This window comes from Cibotium barometz, chromosome 36 (assembly GCF_041138505.1).
Source record: "Cibotium barometz isolate CiBa-2024 chromosome 36, ASM4113850v1, whole genome shotgun sequence".
Classification (NCBI taxonomy): Eukaryota; Viridiplantae; Streptophyta; class Polypodiopsida; order Cyatheales; family Cibotiaceae; genus Cibotium; species Cibotium barometz.
The window spans coordinates 30,026,543-30,033,948 of NC_141081.1; positions in this window are offsets into that span (position 1 = coordinate 30,026,543).

The window sequence follows — 7,406 nt, forward strand, 5'->3', positions numbered from 1 at the left end:
AAGATATTGGAACAAGGAGTAAGAGTTATTTTCTGAATTCGGGCATGGATCTGGTTGATTGACCTTGCTGGTCCTCAATGGATGAGTCCATGGCCCTTTTATATGGATGAGTCCATGGCCCTTTTATATGGATCCATTGGTTGATCTTGCTGATTCTCAACGGAGTTTCCATTTTGATATGTGAATATATTGCCGGTTACTATGAGCTAGGAACTATCGAAAAGGCCCCTGAGTGGTCAGGTGGTGAGCATTCTGGTTGCCAATGATGCCATAGATACACCGATGAAGGAATGATTGGAAATAAGGATTCAACCGAAGATTTTGAGGATTATGATCAGTGAGACAATGGTTTCATTAAATGATTGTTAAAGATAGATGATGCTAAGAAAAAGGCAATTTCATATTGGGTGTGTAAATGGTATGATTTTGAGGATTATGATCAGTGAGACAATGGTTTCATTAAATGATTGTTTTTAAAGATAGATGATGCTGAGAAAAAAGCAATTTCATATTGGGTGTGTAAGTGGTATGAGTAGTTTTAAGTTTGCATGAATATCCGGCTACTAGGGGGCCTGGGAACTCTTTTCTCTATTACCCGGGACAAAACCTAACCAAATTCTTAATTGGATCCAATCACTACAGTGGTTGGGCGGTTGGCTAACCCATGGGACTGGATGGGGTTAGGCTGGACTGATGGATCCCTAATTTGAGACTCAATTCTGTTATGGTACGATAGATGAAGCAAATCCCGGATAAAAATTGTTCTATGGAAAAGAATCAATGGCTGTGCCTCTCAATGAGGAAAAAAGCGTTGGTCTCTATGATCCAAGTGCAATCTATGGGACTTACGGGTTCGGTCAGATCAGTTCTGTTAGAAAAGGCTTTTGACTACGTTAGAGAAACGTTATCTTGGAGGAATCACCCTTGCTTTCCGAGCAAAGGAAGTTTTTCCGGGTTCGGTTTTGGATGAACCGATGGATTAGTCTCTTGTCCGGATATCCGTGTGGTGGGCAAGGCTCCGAGTGTGGGACCCGGCCCCACGCAAGAAGTGCTACTTTCGCTGCTAGCACCCCTGAATTCGTTGCACGGTGGGGACAGGGATCTCACAACATTACATCACGTCACACCCATTCACATATCATCCCATCTCTTCACATTCATATCCACATATATCTACATCACATCACATCTTATCCCATCCACATCCACATCCATTTACATCACATCACATCCTTTCACATATCTTCACATCTCATTCTCATCTCTTCATTCATATCCACATCTATTTACATCACCTCACATCCCATCCACATTCATTTGCATCACACCACATCTTACAATGTGATAAGAAATCTTATTCACATTTAGTAACATTTTCTACTTTTGATACCAATAGAACTTTTTCTAAATTTCTGCCAATTGCATGGCCTAGTTAAAGGTACTTTTCTCGATGGATATTTTCATATTCTTTCTCAAATTTCTCAAGTGAATTATATTCAATATTCTTCTTTTGAGTAAAAGATTCATGGACCTTACAAAATCAATTCTACCCATATTTCCCAATAATGCTCAAAATTTCACTTTTGATAAATACTCATAATTTGAATTGTGCTAAAAATTTCTCTTTTTTCCATTTAATTTCTTGGATCTCAAATATCATCGGAATTCCTCTTTTTACATTTAAATGATTGAATTCCAAATGTAACGGAAATTCCTCTTTTATCATAAAAGAAATTTATCTAAAATTCCTCTTTTCTTTAATAAAATATCCATTATTTCAATTTTACCAAGAATTCCACTTTTACCATTTAAATGATTGAATTCCAAATGTCATGGGAATTCCTCTTTTATCATTTAAATTTTCTCATGCATAAATTAAATTTATCTAAAATTCCTCTTCAAATTTAAATACAAATATCCATTAATTCAAATATGCCAAGAATTCCACTTTTACTATTTAAATGATTGAATTCCAAATGTCATGGGAATTCCTCTTTTATCATAAAATAAATTTATCTAAAATTCCTCTTTTCTTTAATAAAATATCCATTATTTCAATTTTACCAAGAATTCCACTTTTACCATTTAAATGATTGAATTCCAAATGTCATGGTAATTCCTCTTTTATCATAAAATAAATTTATCTAAAATTTCTCTTTTCTTTAATAAAATATCCATTATTTCAATTTTACCAAGAATTCCACTTTTACCATTTAAATGGTTGAATTCCAAATGTCATGGGAATTTCTCTTTTATCATTTAAATTTTCTCATGTATATAAATATCCATTGATTCAAATATGCCAAGAATTCCACTTTTACTATTAAAATGATTGAATTCCAAATGTCATGGGAATTTCTCTTTTATCATTTAAATTTTCTCATGCATAAAATAAATTTATTTTAAATTCCTCTTTAAATAAAATATTCATTACTTTAATATACCAAAATTTCTCTTTTTCCATTTAATTACATGGATTGAGTTCTAGGAAAGGACCTTTCTTCCATTTTGGAACTTTCCATATCCTCAGCTGCTTGACTTTGTTGTCTCTTAGGCGGTAGAAGGTTGGAATCACCTTCTAAAGATAGAAATCTTTTAAAAGATGATGGTGCTGGCTTCAGCGGGACCTTGACATCAAAGGCCTTGGCGAAATCCTTTGCCATCTGCATTGCTTCGACCATGGAAACTGGCTTGGCATTCTTCACTAGGATATTCAAAGGTTTGTTTGAACCTGGCCATCAGCTGTTCTTCGTCCAGCGGTGGCGAGTATTTGAGGAGGAGAGCGAATGCGTGGTGATACACTTCAATAGTTCTTCTTCCCTAGGTTAACTCTAAGAATTCGTGCATCTTGGTTTCTAAAAAGCTGGGAGGACAGACTCACCCACTAAGGCAAACTTTTCATTTGAGCCCCATCCTCCCTCAAAGAAATCTAGGGCTTAAGGGATGTTGATACACAAAATGCTGATAGACCAAGGCTATACCCCAAAACATACACATAATTTTGCTAGTCCCCAAACGCGATTTGGGGGCATGTAACGCAAAATATGAGGGCCCTAAATCGCATTTGGGGGCTATCACCTAGCCCCCAAACGTGATATAGGGCCCTCATTTTAATTCCATGCTCCCAAATCACATTTTGAGGCTAGCAGCATTTCTAAAGATTTCAGTACTGAACTTAGTACCTTTTTGAACTAGATCCATTGCAAGGATCCTACTTCACTGTGAAGAAAGGGAATAATCTAGCTGTGCAGGATAGGTTATCAAGCTTGAGGGAGTAGGAGATAGCTCCACGTGTGGTTGCAGAGTAAGAAGGAGACTGGTTGGAGAAGGAAACAACGAAGCTTTGGGGGGGTAGTAGCAGATGGGATTCCAGAGAATGAAGTGGGGCTAGCAGGTAGATGAAGAAGAAGACATGGAGGGGCATTTAGAGATGTAAAGAAAACATTCAAAAATAATACTTTAATTTTGCATGCATGACCACTTTGTCCTTGATTTTTCGCACTTTTTGGCATGATTTTTCAGGCAGGTTGTCGTGGTTTCTAGACACATAAGTACCTTTTGGGCATGATTTTTGAGACAGCAATTGGGAGTCAACTTGTATAAACATCATGTGATAGTTTTGGAAACTAAAAAAACTATATTGGTCCCTTGTGCTCCTTCCTTCTTCAATAGGCTCTCCTTCTTCACCAAGCTCTCCATCTTTAATAGGCTCTCTATGCTAGCTTACCCTTCTAAGCTAAGGTTTTGCTCAATAAGAAAACAAGTAACCAGACTTCTCATTTACCCTTGTTTTCCTCTTAAGTCTTTACCAAAGGAGTAGTCTCCAAATTCAATTAGAGTGTTTCAAGACACCACTAACATAGCCTTTTTGCTTTAGACGACTATTGTCACATTTAGATTTTCGTTTGGAAGTGAGTAACCTTGCAAATCAATTTTATCACCTCTTCGGTCTTTTTATCCCCCAAATCACTTTTCAAGGCTATTAGTTTTTAGAGTCATTTTTACCTCTGGTTCTATTTGGAGTGGCTTCATGGCAAGAACAAAGCTTCACATCCAAGGAAGGGAAAGTCAATGTGCATATTGAACCAAGCAAAGAAAAGAAGATTAATCAAAACATAATTGTTCTAAGACATATTAGACAAGATCAGAAGGCCATAGGGTTTTTAATCCCTAAGGCACCATTTTAGAGACTTCTAAGAGAGGTTTGTAATCAATGGTCACTTTGATTGATGTGGTAGAGAAGTGTAGTCTACACCTTTCAGGAAGCAGCAAAGGATTTACTCATAGAATTCTTTCAAGACACTATGTTAGTAGCTGCACATGCACATAGGTTAACAGTCATGCACAAGGACATGGAGACATTAAAGAGGGTATGTTAGAGATATGACAAGCTTCTTCATTCTATGGAATGGATGGACATCAAGATGAGAGATATTCTCCTAGTACCACCATCAAAGAAAGGTGAAGAAGTGAAGGTGGGAGAAGTGACACATGATAAAAATACCAGGGAGAAAGCACTTTATGAAGAACCTCTCAAGAAAAAAACAGATCTTAAAGGTGATAATCTGTCTCAAGAGACTGCCCTCCAAGATATCAGAAACTTGTAAAGATTAGCAGATCTTGGGGATAGTGAGAATATTGTTTTAGATGAGATTAATGTTGAAAGGAATTTCATTGAATTAAGTCTATTAACAAATATGGAACGTCAGAGGAGTGGATAGTGGAAGCATAGTTGAGTGTGTGTGTGTGTGTATGGTGTACATGAGAGACATGAGAAGTGATAGGGTTACACACACAAGAGAATAAGTCAACACATTAACTTGGATTAACTATCAGCCTTGTAAGAGAGAAGGATTCTTGTGTGTCCATAGATACCAATACAACAAGGCACCACCCTGTTAAGTAGGGCAATCAAGACCATAAAAGCTTATCCAATGTAGACACAACCAATCACATTGATTTACAATTTTAACACCCTCCCTCAATACCGACACAGGGTTAAGGTATTGCACTACATCAGTTGGATACATAAAAAGAAAATGCCTTTATAAGACAAGCTTATTACAAGAAAGGATAAATGGAAGTGATGGTACTAAAAAAAATGTTATTAAAGGATTGTGCAAGGAGGAAGCCCGCGACTAGAAGTAAAGTTGCCTTCTTCTTTTTTATGGGTGCACTCCCAAAGAAAAATGCATGCACTAACTCACTCCAAAGCCATTCAGTCTGTACATTTGCCAAGGCATTCAGGGCAAAGTTTTATTGCATACCATGCATCCCATATGTACACGGACTTAAAACACCTTTACAGAATTTTGCCTGACATACTTTGCCCAACCTCCAGCCTGCTGAATCATTCATGATCAGCAGTAAAAAGCATTTTAAGACCTAAATCCATATCCAAAAACTGCCCTTCGTCTAAAATCTCATCTTCAAATACTACATCCTATACAATCACCATCAAACGTGCATAATACTTCTTCAGCCTATATCCATTTACCCTGGAAGCATGTAAAGTCCCATCTAAATCTGCCAATTGATAGGTACCATTTGCAAATCCTTGCATCATCAAGAAAGGTCCCTCCCACTTAATTTGAAACTTCTTATGAAAGGAATTATCTAGCCTGCTATTATAACGTAATACCAAGTCATCCTTCATAATTCCTTTGCTTTTAATCTTCTTGTTGATCTTCTCCAACGTCCTTGCCTGCATATCTTCATAATGCTTCAAAGCATTATCCCTGTTCAGCTGTGCTTCTTGTAAATATAACAGCCGCTCTTTAAGGGCATCTTTAGGCTCTTCCAAAAGCTTTTCCAACATTTTAACAGCTGGTATCTCCACCTCAATAGGCAATAAGGTTTCTTTCCCATAAACAAGATGAAATGGAGTGAAACCAGTACCAGTCTTAATTGCTGTCCTGTATGCCCACAAGGCAGCAGGCAACTCCAGATCCCAATTCTTGCCTTGTCGCTCTGTCACCTTAGATAAAATCTTAATCAATTCACCATTGAAACGCTCATTCAAGCCATTACACTGTGGATAGTAAGGTGTGGTAAAACTGTGAGACTGATCTTCATCTTTGTACACAAATAGTCCATAAGCACAGCTCTAAGACCTAGGCCCTGATCAGAAAGCAATTCCAATGGCACACTTAACTTACAACAAATATCCTGATATACAAACTTTGCCACCTCCTTAGCAGTAATTTGTTTCACTGCCTTTGCTTCCGCCCATCTAGAAAGGTAATCAACTGTAGTCAAGATGTAGCACTTCCCTCGGCTGGTAATAGGCAACGGTCCCACAGCATCAATTCTCCATTTTTCAAAAACATCATAAGCAAGAATTGTCTTCCTCATTTCAGGCCTTAATATCCGTCTACTATGAGCTTGGCATTGTTTGCATGACCTGCACCAGTGATTAACGTCCTTATGTATACTTGGCCATACATAACCTTCCTGCAATACTTTATGCAAAGTAATCTTTGAGGCAAAATGTCCACCGCATGCTCCTTCATGGTTTTCCTTAAGAATTTTGTAGATTTCTTCCTTCCAAGGTACCCGTCGCATTATCAAGTCAATTCCCTTCCAAGGTACCCGTCGCATTATCAAGTCAATTCCCTTCAAATACAAAGCATCACCAACCATCACATACCTTGCAGCTCTCCTGATGAAACCATATTTTTTTGATTTTTCAATACCATTAGGAATCATCCCTGTTAACAAAAACTCCTCAACATCCTGTAATTTCTCCCTGCCACAATAAAATGATGCATGAGCTTTAAGAACAAAAACTTCACCAATCACTCCTTGGGCTGCTTCATGAGCCTCCTCATTATGGCCTCGATCCACATGCTTAAGACTCCAAAGCTTCAAATTCCTTCAACAAACCTTTAATCTTGAAACACATCTCTTTGAGTGACATATTCTTTGACTTCCAAACTCCTAACACCTGTTTTACCACAAGCAATGCATCTCCTCGAATGTGAATCTTGTGTATACCATGCTTCAAACATATTTGCAATCCAACTTCCAAAGTCAGATACTCCACTTCATTGTTGCTATGTGCATCCACCTTAACACCCTTCTTAAAAACAAGGCAACCCTGTGGATCATAAAGCACCAAACCTCCTAAGGCTGCATCATGGCTTTTCCTATAGAACCATTAAAATATAATAAGTGTGCATTCACCAACTCAGCTGCATCCTCAACTGGCTTCTTGATGGTCTCCTCCTTTATAAGAAGAGGATTCTCCTTATATGTCAATAGATCACCTAAGGTAGCCTTGGTACTCTCTTCCACCAAGAATGAGAAAGTAAACTCCTGCAACTCAATCACCCACTTCATCATAGCCTTAGATAAATTTGTGCCATTTATCAACTGAGGTAAAAAAGTGTAGCTCGTCAAAAACA